This window comes from Salmo salar, chromosome 06 (assembly GCF_965601325.2).
Source record: "Salmo salar chromosome 06, fSalSal1, whole genome shotgun sequence".
Lineage (NCBI taxonomy): Eukaryota > Metazoa > Chordata > Actinopteri > Salmoniformes > Salmonidae > Salmo > Salmo salar.
In genome coordinates, this window is record NC_138296.1 from 43,462,501 (window position 1) to 43,477,143 (window position 14,643).

A 14,643-nucleotide genomic window follows, 5' to 3' on the forward strand; every position below is an offset into this window, starting at 1 on the left:
TTCCCACTCATTCTCCCAACCCACTCACTCACTAACTCTCTCTCTCCTGGTGGGGTATTCATCAAATATTTCCCCCAAGCCTTTCTGCTGGCTGATCCCACCCACTTCCTGTCTTCCTACCTCTCCGCTCCTCTCTTCTCCTCTCCACGGCCGCCCCAGCCCGTTTGTTGACATTGGTGGTTTGGTGCTTCCAAGGGAGACGTTTTGTAGAATAGACCCAAGTCACACATGTCAGGCTGATGGGAGACAGAGCAGAGCAGGCCCTGTTGTTCACAGTCTCTCTGTGCACCATCCAGTTACATGTAGGATTACTGCACACGTCTTATGGGGGTGTACTTGACTGATTATTAACATCAACGTTTCCGTGAAGCTTTAAAAGTCAGTGGAAGTTAGTGGACCCTACGGTCTTGTCAGGGATTGGAGCAGTTGATAGGTTAGGATTGGAGAGGGGTATTATTTATTGGTGCAAAATTGGGGTATTTACTTACAGGTGCAGAAGTTGAATAAAGTTGGATCCATCTAGATTTTCAACAACAAATGAAGCTATGACTGGTCGACGCTGTGAAAGGAGGGAGGGAGGTTCCTTTGGAAGGAGATCTGTCTTTGAAGAGTTAGCTACAACCAGCATCTTACAGATGCTGTCCCAGTGTTCAAAGGTCAGGGGTCATCTCATTCCTCTGAAATAGGGATTTAGACTATCTACTTTACCCTATTGACCTCTCAACCCAGTCACTTACAGGACTTCCTGAGTCCCCGCTGGGTCAAGCGTTGAACTTAACCCCCATCTCATCTCTCCACCCCTCACCCTACTGCTGTTAGGTATGCTGGAGGGTTACGCTATGAGGCTACAGTTAGTTGGTGAATAGAGGGGTGTTGCGCTATTGGCCCATTATGTACTGGATAGTGGATTGTGGAGCCCTTTAACTACAGTACCTGACCAGAAGTTCCCTCTGAGGAATATCCTGCTGTATATACTGTATATGTATATATATATATATTTTTTTTATTTAACCTTTATTTAACTAGGCAAGTCAGTTAAGAACAAATTCTTATTTACAATGACGGCCTACACCGGCCAAACCCGGAAGACGCTGGGACAATTGTGCGCCGCCCTATGGGAAACCCAATCACGGCCGGTTGTGATACACCCTGGATTTGAACCAGGGTGTCTGTAGTGACGCCTCAAGCACTGAGATGCTGCGCCACCCAATACTATGTGACAGAAAGGCCATGTAATGGAAAAAAAGAGAATTAAAGGAATGACGATGTGGACTGTGAGTATAATAAGCTCGTCTCGTGTATGTTGTGTGTGTATGTGCATGTGTAACGCATGCTTGTGCGTATGTGTGTGTACAGCAGGTCTCCCTGGCCAGCCTGAGGGGTCATATTAACTAGCAGTGGAGGATCATGGGGTTTTGAACTGTCGCCGCGGGCACATCTGTTCCCAGAGAGAGAGGGAGCCTGTGGTGGAGCAGAGGGACTGGTGTCAGGGCCAGGGCAGGGCGAGAAGGGGACACATTCCCAGTTTAAACTTCTGACCCCTTCGCCCAAGTTAACCCACAACCCCTCTCTGGCTCCAGTACGGTATTAATACCCCTAGCACTACCATCCTGTCACACTGAGCACACCTGCCTGTCACACTAGTACACCCCTCAATCTGGACTGGAAGATACTTTGTGTTATACTGTCTTACTGGTACACTGCTAGTGTTGTGTTGAGAGATGGGAGTTTACTGCGTGAGGAATGTTTTGCTTTAAAGAGCCTCTTCTGTTTAAGCAGGCCACTGTGGTGTATGCCCACAGTAGGTCAGGAGTTGAACTGACTGGCTGTGTGCGTATTGACTGAGCATACACAAACTAACCCAGCGTTTTGCTACCTCACCCTCTGGACAATAAAACAAGGGACAGTTTAGAACTTACAATAGAAATCTCTGGCCCCACCCTCCGCCCCTTCAGTCAGAGTAGGGAACATTTAATACTTTTCCCTGGGTTCTGTTGAACTCTTTTAGGAGTCTGGAAACATTGATTTATCTCCTTTTAAACGGTATTCTGCTGAAAAATAAAAAAGCTAATCTGAGTTTACAAAACATGTTATCTTTCTCTGAGCTGAGTTACAGTAGGCGCATACAGTGCTGTAAGTATTTCGGATGAAGTATAAGGCTATTCCAAGGACACCGAAGACGTGCGTGCCCTCAGTAGAATTACATAACAGAACACCATTACCCCCCGTTACTCATACATAGAGGAATATTCCATAGGCACTAATTCCTCAACTGACCAAAAAATGAAAACAAGACAAGAAACAAAAGCTTAAGCTCCCTTATCATCGACTTTAATCTTTAAACCAAAAAACAGGCAGGAAAGAACTTCACAGCCTTGAGACAAAATGAGGGAGAAAAAAACAGGGAGATAGGAGATAGGGAAGGAGGGATAACGGGATAACGGGATAGGACAGATGCTGGGCTTGCGATGAAGAGGTCGAAGACAAAACAAGGAAAAAGCCAAGCAAACAGTGAGGAGAGACAGAGGCCAGACGCCCTCATATTGCCTGGTATTTTCACATTAAAGGGAAAAGGCAGGAGAGATAAGGCTTGATGGAATGCACACTGCGCACTTCAATACAGTTACACTCCGTCTATTCTGTCCTCGGGCAAGGCTCACTGCTCAAAAGCCAAAACAGCATTTCAAATCGTTTTTTGGAGTTAGTGTGCGTGCAATGCCACTCTTCCGTGCATGGTGGAGATTGGAGAGGTAGAAGGAGGCAGTCAAACTGAGGTTTGTGGAGAATCAAGGGAGGGTTAAAGGCTCAGTGTTTGGGAGAGAGGAGAGAGGATAACTTATTGAGAGTTAAGGGACTGGGCAGATGGCCAGGGTCCTTGAGCTATTTTTAGCTCTTTCGACTGTGTGCTCAGTACTCAGAATACAGAATGTGTGGTACTTTGCCAAACTAAAACTCTGGACCGACCTGTGTGTGTGTGTGTGTGTGTGTGTGTGTGTGTGTGTGTGTGTGTGTGTGTGTGTGTGTGTGTGTGTGTGTGTGTGTGTGTGTGTGTGTGTGTGTGTGTGTGTGTGTAGTAAGTGTGTGCGTGACTGTGTGTGTGTGTGTGTGTGTGTGTGTGTGTGTGTGTGTGTGTGTGTGTGTGTGTGTGTGTGTGTGTGTGTGTGTAGTAAGTGTGTGCGTGACTGTGTGTGTGTGTGTGTGTGTGTGTGTGTGTGTGTGTGTGTGTGTGTGTGTGTGTCTGCATGTATACATGGTGGGGGAATGTGTTGGCTGGTAGTCACACCAGGGTGTTGCTGAAAGATGGTCATGTCAGAAACATTGGCAGATTCAGTGGAAACCCTTTGCCCTGTGCGACTAATACGATGCCTGTGTATCTGTAGTTGGTTTTGCCCTAGTTTCCTGTGTTTTGATATCAGCCTTGAGAAAGGCTCTTAGCAATACAAGCAGTATAATTATTGAATATGGGAAAACAAGTGGCCACTGCTGTACCTCGAACTTAGCAAAGAACCTTCACAGAGGACCTTTGCAAACCTCTGCTCCTTTGATTTGGTTCTGCCTGTGGGAGTGTTTAGCTCAATGTAAGGTAGTAAGGTTTAAAAGCTCGTCAGCATGTCTTCCATGTATATACTGTAAGCGTGTGTGTGTGTGTGTGTGTTGTCTCAGGTTCTTCTGAGGCCCAGATCCAGAATGTTGCTAGGCACCGTGACCTCTAAAAGCAACAGTTCTATAAATGCTAGGAGCAACATCCATCTCTTAACATCCCCACCAATCAATACGAATGGACTTATTTTTCTTTGGCTTGACCTCTCTCTCTCTCTCTCTCTCTCTCTCTCTCTCTCTCTCTCTCTCTCTCTCTCTCTCTCTCTCTCTCTCTCTCTCTCTCTCTCTCTCTTGCTCTCTCTCATCATGCAGGAACACAGACTGCAGTATCAGACATTTAACACAGGCTCAATGTGGGTTTGACCTGCAAACAACTGGTGCAACACAAGCCTGCTTGGATTAAAGAAACATCACATGATTACTTTCCATTTAAATTCCTATTCTGCCACTAGTCTGCTGCCCTGCTAGGCCTGATAGAGGAAAAGCAGCCAATCCAGAGAAGCACTCCCCCCTCCCCACACACACAACACACACGCACGCGCACACACACACACACACACACACACAGACACACACACACACACACACACACACACACACACACACACACACACACACACACACACACACACGCTCTGGGCTGAGTGGGGGCCATCTGCAGCGCTGAGAGGACAGGCCGTACTGCCAGAGATACTTTACTGGAGCTCAGCTCTCTGCTCCAAGGAAAAGGAATCAGCACTGGCCCAGGGTGAAGGAGAAAAGGCCTGTAGGACTGTCTGGCCAACTCTGTGTGTGTGTCTCAGGTCTCAGTGTGTGTGTGTGTGTGTGTGTGTGTGTGTGTGTGTGTGTGTGTGTGTGTGTGTGTGTGTGTGTGTGTGTGTGTGTGTGTGTGTGTGTGTGTCTAGGGTGGTTTGAGGGGGTTGGTGTGGGAGATTCCTAGTAAATATGTTTGGTGAACCCATGGATCACCTCAAGCCTTTCTGCTTTGAGTCTCAGTACAGTTTTTTACAATCACTTTGGCACTAATTTCAGAACTTTGATGTCATTTTTCTAAACTCTAGACACAAAACTCACAACCGATTAACTCTAACACTTTTTCCAATTGCTTGGATACAATACACATAAAGCTAAGATCATTTGTTCATTGAACTAAAATCACCTGTTCAAAATGACACAACTTAACATCAAAGTATTACCATTTCAGAATGCAATTCACACTGTTGCATTACTCTTAATGCATAGATTTATGGAAACTGACGAACAATATTCCATGTTTAGATCATGAACGTTTCAGGATAATGAGATCCATTGCCACCAATTACCGTGGAACATGAACCAATTGGACTACATTATCTATGAATGCAATATTTCATCATCATTCTTTATCAGAACTGTTTCTATGGTCCCATGTACCACTTTCCAGACCATGTTTTCAGATTACACATTACTGTACACTCACAGCCCACTTTATTAGGTACACCTATCGAGTACTGGGTAGGACCCCCTTTTGCCTCCACAACAGCCTGAATTATTCACGGTGTTGTACGTTAAGAGATGCTCTTCTGCACACCACTGTTTTGAACGACTGTTATTTGAGCATTTGTGTCCTTCTGTTAGCTTGAATGAGTCTGGACATTCTCCTCTGACCTCTCTCATTAACAAGGTGTTTTTGCACACAGAACTGCCGCTCACCGAATGTGTTTTGTTTATCGCACCATTCTCTGTAAACTCTAGAGACTGTGGTGCGTAAAAATCCCAGGAGGGCAGCTGTTTCTGAGATGCTGGAACCGCCATGTGCGGCACCAACAATCATACTACTGTCAAAGTTGCTTAGATTACGCATCTTGCCCGTTCTAATGTTAGGTCGAACAACAACTAAAGCTCTCTACTCTATATATTGAGTTGCAGGCAGCCACATGTTTCGCTGTTCGAAGAAGCAGGCTATTTACGTTAACACGTAGGTGTACCTAATAAAGTGCCCAGTGAGTGTATGTATGCAGGCCCTTGTAATTGCTTTTCCAACACTGCCAACTCATTAGTGATGATTGATTTCACATTGTGGTACGAGTATATAGTGAAATGAGTCGTATCCACGTACAACAACATAGCAATAACAAGGAGCCGGTAGGTGATCCAGGTCACAATAGAGGTCAAGCAGTGGGAGGAGGAAGACGAGGAAGACGTAGTGGTCAAATGAATGGCAGGGGACAAGCACCCCTTCTGAGAGGTGGTCATGGGCCTCGTTTGAGAGGTGTGTTGGGAACGTGGTAGAGGACAAGGCATCAAAGAGTGTCCAATGAAATCCGAGCAATAGTTGTAGACCATGTGGTAAATCATGGCACGACAATGACTGAGGCAGCTACAGTGGTCTTCAGCATGCACTAAACATTAGGCTACTCTCAACTGTCAAATGACTGTATACTGCATGCCAGTGTGTACCACAGAGTAGGTGATGTGACTAAATGTGTTCTTACTGTCATTTTCCCTGCAGAATCGAGACTAGGCCAAAGAGGGGAGGCAGAGTAAAAATTCTGACTGATCAACAAGTGGTCAGTTTGGCTCGGGACAGAAATGATATTCGCCATACAGAAATTTGGCTGCACATCTTGGACAAAGATGACATGTTCAACAATGTGGAAGCCATAAGTTTGCCGACTATTGCACGCATGCTGAAAAGGCACCAGGTGTCTCTAAAACAGCTGTACCGTGGGCCTTCTGAAAGAAATGCAGACAGAGTGAAGCAACTGAGGACTGAGTATGTTCAGGTATGTTCAGTTTCAAGATGCCTGTTGTGAGAAATTCCCCCAAAATTCCACATCATTGTAATCAGTAATTCTCTTTCCAAAATGTATTTTTAGAGGGGTGATGGAGCTGGATGCTGATGAAAACCATCACAAATTCCTATTTTTGGATGAGGCAGGCTTCAACCTGGCCAAGTCAAGGAGGAGAGGTCCAAATTTAAATTGGCCAGCAGGCAACCATCCAAGTACCTGGATCCAACATCACCATGTGTGTTTTGGAAGATGGTGTGGTGGGACACAGACCTTGTATTGGATCATATAATGCAGCTCTCCTTGATGAGCTAAATCAGGTCTGTAGAGCTAATGGCATGAGCTATGTCATTTGTTTTACATTTAACTAGGCAAGTCAGTTAAGAACAAATTCTTATTTTCAATGACGGCCTAGTGGGTTAACTGCCTTGTTCAGGGGCAGAACGACAGATTTTTACCTTGTCAGCTCAGGGGATTTGATCTTGCAACCTTCCGGTTACTAGTCCAACACTCTAACCACTAGGCTACATGCCACCCCTTATGTCATTGTGTGGGGTAATGCCAGGTTCCACCATGCACAAATGGTGCAAGCATGGTTTCAGGCCCATCCACAATTGACCACCCTGTACTTACCCCCATACTCTCCTTTCCTTAACCTGATTGAGGAATTTTTCTCCACATGGAGGTGGAAGGTATATGATAGGCGCCCTCACGAACAAGCCACCCTTCTCCAGGCCATGAATGACGCATGCAATGACATCACGTCAGACCAGTGTCAGGCCTGGATTCACCATGCCCGAAGATTCTTCCCAAGATGTTTGGCTAATGAAAACATCCATTGTGATGTGGATGAGAACCTGTGGCCAAATCCACAAGACAGGGTTGATGGAAATATAGAAGTACAGTAATCAATTCTTTGTTTTGCTTTTTACAGTAAGCCAGGTGAGGAACACTGCAGTTCACATTTTACTGTAGTTTTTTCTTTTTTGTAGCTAATTATTTTTGCTTGACTCAAAGAAACCTATGTTGTGATTATATTGTATTTCATCAATACATTTCAGATTTTGTTCAATGATTCCACTGTGTCTGTAGTATTCTCTCTACTAGTCCTTTTACAGTGATGTATTTACGTGTAGTACCATAATGAAACATGCATCACATATTTTGTACTACAATATTTAATGATTGTACGAACATCTACACAGTGAAACTATCGGTATATGGTGTGTGGGTGATCGAAATGAATGTTCCTATGGTATTTCATGATAAGTGAGTTATTTGAACCAATGATTCTGCAAGTGCAAGGTTTCTTTAAAGATATGAATGCACAATGCAATGTTTTGAACGTTGGACAGCCTGTGTTACAAGTGATGACCGGTTTGAGTTTTGTGTCTAGAGTTTTGAAAATGACTACAAGGTTCTGAAATTAGTGCCAAAGTGATTGTAAAAAACTGTAGTAACATTGAGGATGAACACACAGTGTTAGTGAGACCAAACCAAGTAAATCACAGGGTTTCCCACCTCATTGTGTCCGTTATCTAAGATCTTGTTCCACAGGCACAAGGTGTCCTTTGTTGACAAACTCCATTGGAAACAGTCTCGTACTGTATACTCAGACTCATTGTTTGTGTTGTGCTAAGTTGAATTCCCATCACTCAAACCAGTCCTTTCTCACATTCGGTCACCTGATCCCATCTGTTTTCCTTTACCCTCTCGTCCCAGCTGCAATTGTCAAGTGCTACAGTCAGCAATCAACATCAAACAAAAAGAGAAGACAGGGCAACAACAAGAGAAGACAGTGGGAAAACAAACTGGCAGACAGTCTAAACACGAATGGTTTGTCTGGCGTGTGGGGAAATATAGGACCAGGCAGGGGGAAGTGTGCATGAGTCTGTGTGTGTGTGTGTGTGTGTGTGTGTGTGTGTGTGTGTGTGTGTGTGTGTGTGTGTGTGTGTGTGTGTGTGTGTGTGTGTGTGTGCGGGCAAACGTGCCTGTGTGTCTGCCTGTGTGTGGGATTGGCAGCAAACAGTGGGAACAAAAGAGCCTCAGCTCTTGCTCCAGTAGGCCACAGCTGTTGGTATTTAAACTCAGTGCAGGTGCGGCCGTCTTTGTGAAGCTACCAGTGCGTCTCCATCGTCTCCTTGTGTTTGAGTGTTTGTTGGAGATGTGTGTGTGAACAGTTAATATTGAGCTAAAGAAATACATGGAATATGCAGAAGACTTTCAGCTTTGCAAAAACAATTTGGAGATGAACAGAGCGAGTGTGTGTGTGTGTGTGTGTGTGTGTGTGTGTGGTGTGTGTGTGTGTGTGTGTGTGTGTGTGTGTGTGTGTGTGTGTGTGTGTGTGTGTGTGCACGTGCGAATGTGTAAGAGAAAGATGATGAAGTGGTCCTTCATTAGCAGCGTGTTGGTGGAGGCCCAGTGACACCCAGACAGTGTTCACACTCCCCAGTCACGTGACCTGAGTGAACCCCACCATGCTGCTGTCATGGCACTTCAACATAGTAAAGTGGAATGTGATGATAGAGCAGTGAATACTGGCCAAGGCTTATTATAACCCTACCTCTACTGCTCTGGCTGAAAAGACGAAAAAGGATTAGTTCCTCTCAGTGCCATCGGGGAAACTTTACTTAGGGGGAAGTTATTTCACGTAAGAAGAAATTCACAAAGCATTTTTAGGAAGTTGCTGGAGATGCACTTGTGAGATATCTGTTGCACTGTACACTCTTCCTGAATTGTAAAGTAAACTATTCAATTTTTTTTTTAGGATAGCTGGGAAATCACTCTTTTAAGCGTGTTTGCTTGCTTATTTTGTTTGTCTATGTCCGCTCTAAGTCCTGAGTGTTGGAGCGGGCTCTGCTTGTTGTAGCAGCTGTCCAGGAGGCACCAGTAGAGCTAACAGTGTGGCTGGACCAGGAGGGGGACTGACACCAGGTGGGATCCCAGTCTGGATGCCCCCTGCTGGGCATGCTCTCAGCTGGGACTTAGTCATACTGGTGGAGGTCACACAGGTGGACAACAGGCCACCAGTGTGTGGGGTCCTCGTGGCTCCCATGGGTGGGGGCCGGAGAAATGCCTGTCTACAAAAAGCACCCAGCTATCATGTGTAGTACACTTCAACATCATAAAGAGAGACATTCAGTTCTCTCTGATGGAAACACACTTGCTCACACACACGCATGCACGCACGCATGCACACACACACACACACACACACAGAGGTCCTCTTCAATTTACTGTAACTTCATTGTTTGTTTGTCACACAGTATACACATATACATGAAGAACGTGCTCATCATACCCCGTTTTTCCTTCCATCCGTCTTCATGACATCTAGCACTCATCCATGATCAGTGAAACTATCTCTGGGGAACATGTGGGTGTGCGTCAGGACTTGTCTGCATCCCCGGTTGTGTATTGTGTATGTTTTTGTGTGTGTATTCAGTATTTTTGGTATTTTATTAGGATCCCCATTAGCTGTTGCGATAGCAGCAGCTACTATTCCTGGGGTCCACATGAGGCCTACATTTATGATTTACATAATACAGAACATTAATATTCGAGGCCTACATTTATGATTTACATAATACAGAACATTAATAATCAAACATTTATGATTTACATTTCGATATATGACATTTGCATTCAGTAGCATCTACTGTAGCCTATCAGTTACACATACAGTACAGTACATATCAGTACAGTACATATCAGTACAATACATATCAGTACAGCACATACATTTACATTACATTACATTTAAGTCATTTAGCAGACGCTCTTATCCAGAGCGACTTACAAAATGGTGCATTCACCTTATGATATCCAGTGGAACAACCACTTTACAATAGTGCATCTAAATATTTTAAGGGGGGGGGGGGGGGGTAGAAGGATTACTTTATCCTAGGTATTCCTTAAAGAGGTGGGGTTTCAGGTGTCTCCGGAAGGTGGTGATTGACTCCGCTGTCCTGGCGTCATGAGGGAGCTTGTTCCACCATTGGCGTGCCAGAGCAGCGAACAGTTTTGACTGGGCTGAGCGGGAACTGTGCTTCCTCAGAGGTAGGGGGGCCAGCAGGCCAGTGGTGGATGAACGCAGTGCCCTTGTTTGGGTGTAGGGCCTGATCAGAGCCTGAAGGTATGGAGGTGCCGTTCCCTTCACAGCTCCGTAGGCAATCACCATGGTCTTGTAGCGGATGCGAGCTTCAACTGGAAGCCAGTGGAGAGAGCGGAGGAGCGGGGTGACGTGAGAGAACTTGGGAAGGTTGAACACCAGACGGGCTGCGGCGTTCTGGATGAGTTGTAGGGGTTTAATGGCACAGGCAGGGAGCCCAGCCAACAGCGAGTTGCAGTAATCCAGACGGGAGATGACAAGTGCCTGGATTAGGACCTGCGCCGCTTCCTGTGTGAGGCAGGGTCGTACTCTGCGAATGTTGTAGAGCATGAACCTACAGGATCAGTACATACAACCTACATACCAGTACAGTACATATCAGTACAGCACATACCAGTACATATACATCAGTACAACACATATCAGTACAGTACATATCAGTACAATACATACCAGTACATACATACATACATACATACATACATACATACATACATACATACATACATACATACATACATACATACATACATACATACATACATACATACATACATACATACATACATACATACCAGTACAATACATATCAGTACATACCACAGGAGGTTGGTGGCACCTTAATTGGGGAGGACAGGCACGGAGTAATGGCTGGAGTGGAATCAGTGGAAAGGTATCAACCACATCAAACACATGGTTTCCATGTGCTTGATGCCATCCCATTCGTTCTGTTCCAGCCATTATTATGAGCCGTCCTCCCCTCAACAGCCTCCACTGGTACATAAATATCAGTACATACACACCAAATATTTAGGTAAAACAGGCGAGAGGTGGTGTGCTGTGAGGTGTTTATCTGTTTTTTAAAGCCAGGATTTCTGTTCACTTGATTTGGGGGCTGTGAAAATAAATGTATGGTTTGGTAAGTGTGTGTGTCAACACATTAATGTTTCCTATAAAAACAAGTATCGATACTTACGAGAGAGACTGGCATGCATAGTATTGGGCCAGCTACAGTTTTTCTAGGTCCTACTTTGCAGCACCGGACCAGTGTGTGTGTGTGTGTGTGTGTGTGTGTGTGTGTGTGTGTGTGTGTGTGTGTGTGTGTGTGTGTGTGTGTGTGTGTGTGTGTGTGTGTGTGTGTGTGTGTGAGAGAGAGAGAGAGAGAGAGAGAGAATGAGTGAGAAAAGTGCTAAACTATAAAAATGATCATTTTAGGAATATGTAACAATTTTGAAGTAGCATATTGACCCAGTAGCTATTTGCACATTATTAATCCAGTGTGTTCAGTTTTTATACATTTCCTAGTGTCAGTAAAAAGGCACATTTTTGAGGGGGAGAATAAAGTCTAGTGATGAATAGTCAAGGTGAGATGTGGACAGCAGCAGTCACAGCCTGCATCCTTCAGGGACTGAGCTTTAACATTGAGCCTCAGGTGACATCTAGTGGTCAGTTGATGTATAACACAAGAATGCAACGAATCCTAGACAGACATTTTCAACACATATTTTCAACTCATTAATGCTATACATACAAATGAATCAAAAAAAGAATACATTGATCAAGTAAATAGTAGTCAATTTCAGTGAGCAGAATCATTGCCTTCAAAACATATTTTGGAATGTTGATTGTCATATGATTCATATGACGTCCTTGGAGCAACATTTAGTTATGATGTCTGTGGGACATTTAGGTATGATGTCTGTGGGACATTTAGGTATAATGTCTGGGACATTTAGTTATGATGTCTGTGGGACATTTAAGTATGATGTCTGGGACATTTTGGTGCGACGAGGCTCTATGAAACGGTTTGTTAAGCAGTTGATCCATTACTTTCATTAACTATTATAGCCTGTCATGTAACATAGACTAGAGTGTAAAGTCCCTAGGGTTTAATTAATATCCACTGGGCCAGTCATAGACCAGTATACTACACTGAACAAAAATATAAACACAACATATAAAGTGTTGGTCCTATGCCTCATGAGCTGAAATAAAAGATACATATGTTCAAAAAGCTTATTTGTCTCAAATGTTACCAAAAATGTGTTTACATCCCTGTTAGAGAGCATTTCTCCTTTGCCAAGATAATCCCTCCACCTGACAGGTGTGGCATATCAAGAAGCTGATTAAACAGCATGATCATTGCACAGGTGCACCTTGTGCAGGGGACAATAAAATACCACTCTAAAATGTGCAGTTATATCACACAACACAATGCCTCAAGTTTTGAGGGAGCGTGCAATTGGCATGCTGAATGCAGGAATGTCCACCAGAGCTGTTGCCAGATAATTGAATGTTAATTTCTCTACCATAAGCCGCCTCCAACGTCGTTTTGGAGAATTTGGCAGTACGTACAACTGGCCTCACAACCACAGACAATGTGTATGGCGTCGTTTGGGCGAGCGGTTTACTGATATCAACGTTGTGAACAGAGTGCCCCATGGTGGCGGTGGGGTTATGCTATGGGCAGGCATAAGCTACGGACAATGAACACAATTGCATTTTATCGATGGTAGTTTGAATGCACAGAGATACCGTGACGAGATCCTGAGGCCCATTGTAATACCATTCATCCACCACCATCACCTCATGTTTCAGCATGATAATGCACGGCCTCATGTCGTAAGGATCTGTCCACAATTCCTGGAAGCTGAAAATGTCCCAGTTCTTCCATGACCTGCATACTCACCAGACATGTCACTCATTGAGCATGTTTGGGATGCTCTGGATCGACGTGTATGACAGCGTGTTCCAGTTCCCGCCAATGTCCAGCAACTTTGCACAGCCATTGAAGAGGAGTGGGACAACATCCCACAGGCCACAATCAACAGCCTGATCAACTCTATGCGTAGGAGATGTGTCGCGCTGCATAAGGCAAATGGTGGTCACACCAGATACTGATTGGTTGTCTGATCCACGCCCCTACCCATTTTTTGATTTTGAAACATTTATCTTACATTTTTTCTATTGGATTAACTGGTAGTTAAAATAACTACATTGAGAAGATATCATTATGTTGTGTTCAGGTGATTAAACTAATGTACTCATTATATTTCACAGTAAACTTCTATTTTGGATCAATGGTTGTGTGGTGAAAGACGTCTCCAAACAAAATGAATGCACAACGAAAGTTTTTTTTCATGTAATACTGGCTGTGTTACAAATGCTAACAGTTTGGAGTTCTGTTTTGAAAATTCACCACAAACTGTAAGAAGAGACAGGTCAAGGTCACCCTGTAAACAGATGGTAATCAAGATGGATGTTGCATTCAGTTCGACGGCTGACCCCAACCTGAATGTATACGCGTGTGTGAATGAGAGAGATTAACATTTTCTAGTGTGTGTGTGTGTGTGGTGTGTGTGTGTGTGTGTGTGCGCGTGTGTGTTTGTCTGTCTGCAATTTTTTTTATTTATGACTTTTAGGTTTTATCTAATCTTCCTTGGCCGTACGGCCCATAACTCTATTTTTATCCCTGTTGTTGACCAACCACTGTTTTGATGAGAGAACCAATCCAATCAATGTGACATGCATTTTAAAACCAAAGATTATTATGCTTTATTCAAGCAATTAGTGTGAAGAAAAACAACTCTAGACTATTACTCCTCCTCCTCTTCCTCCTCCTCATCTTCTTAGAGAGTATAGGCTTCATATATTCCATTTCCAGAGGTATATAGTATGTTTTGGTATTGCTGGGGGAGATGGAGGCAGAGAGATTACAAAATGCCAATCTGATTTGATTGAAAATGCAAATCCCACACTGGCCTCGACGTCCAATCTCACCCCACCCCGGCACTGACACTGCCGCTGCCCGCTGTCCCATAAACCCACTTCTTAATCCCAAAGCCTTTTTAGTTTATAGCCAGTATGCCACCCATGTCATAGATAAATCCCCCAGTCAATCTGACCAGCCCGCCCCCACCCTATCCTCTCTGCCTCTGCCTGTCTCAGCATCAACCACAAACTGGCAGTCACTAACCTGGGCCACACATTATCAGTCTCTTGTCATTCTGTTGGTACCTATTCAGGGCCCTATTGTAGGTCAAGGGCAGTCCTCCACATAACTGGTTGCGGTGTAGCCTACTGTAGACTACTCTCTCTTGTACAGCACAGTATTATTCTCGACCACATAATTAGGGAGCAACGGCAGACATTATAAACGTC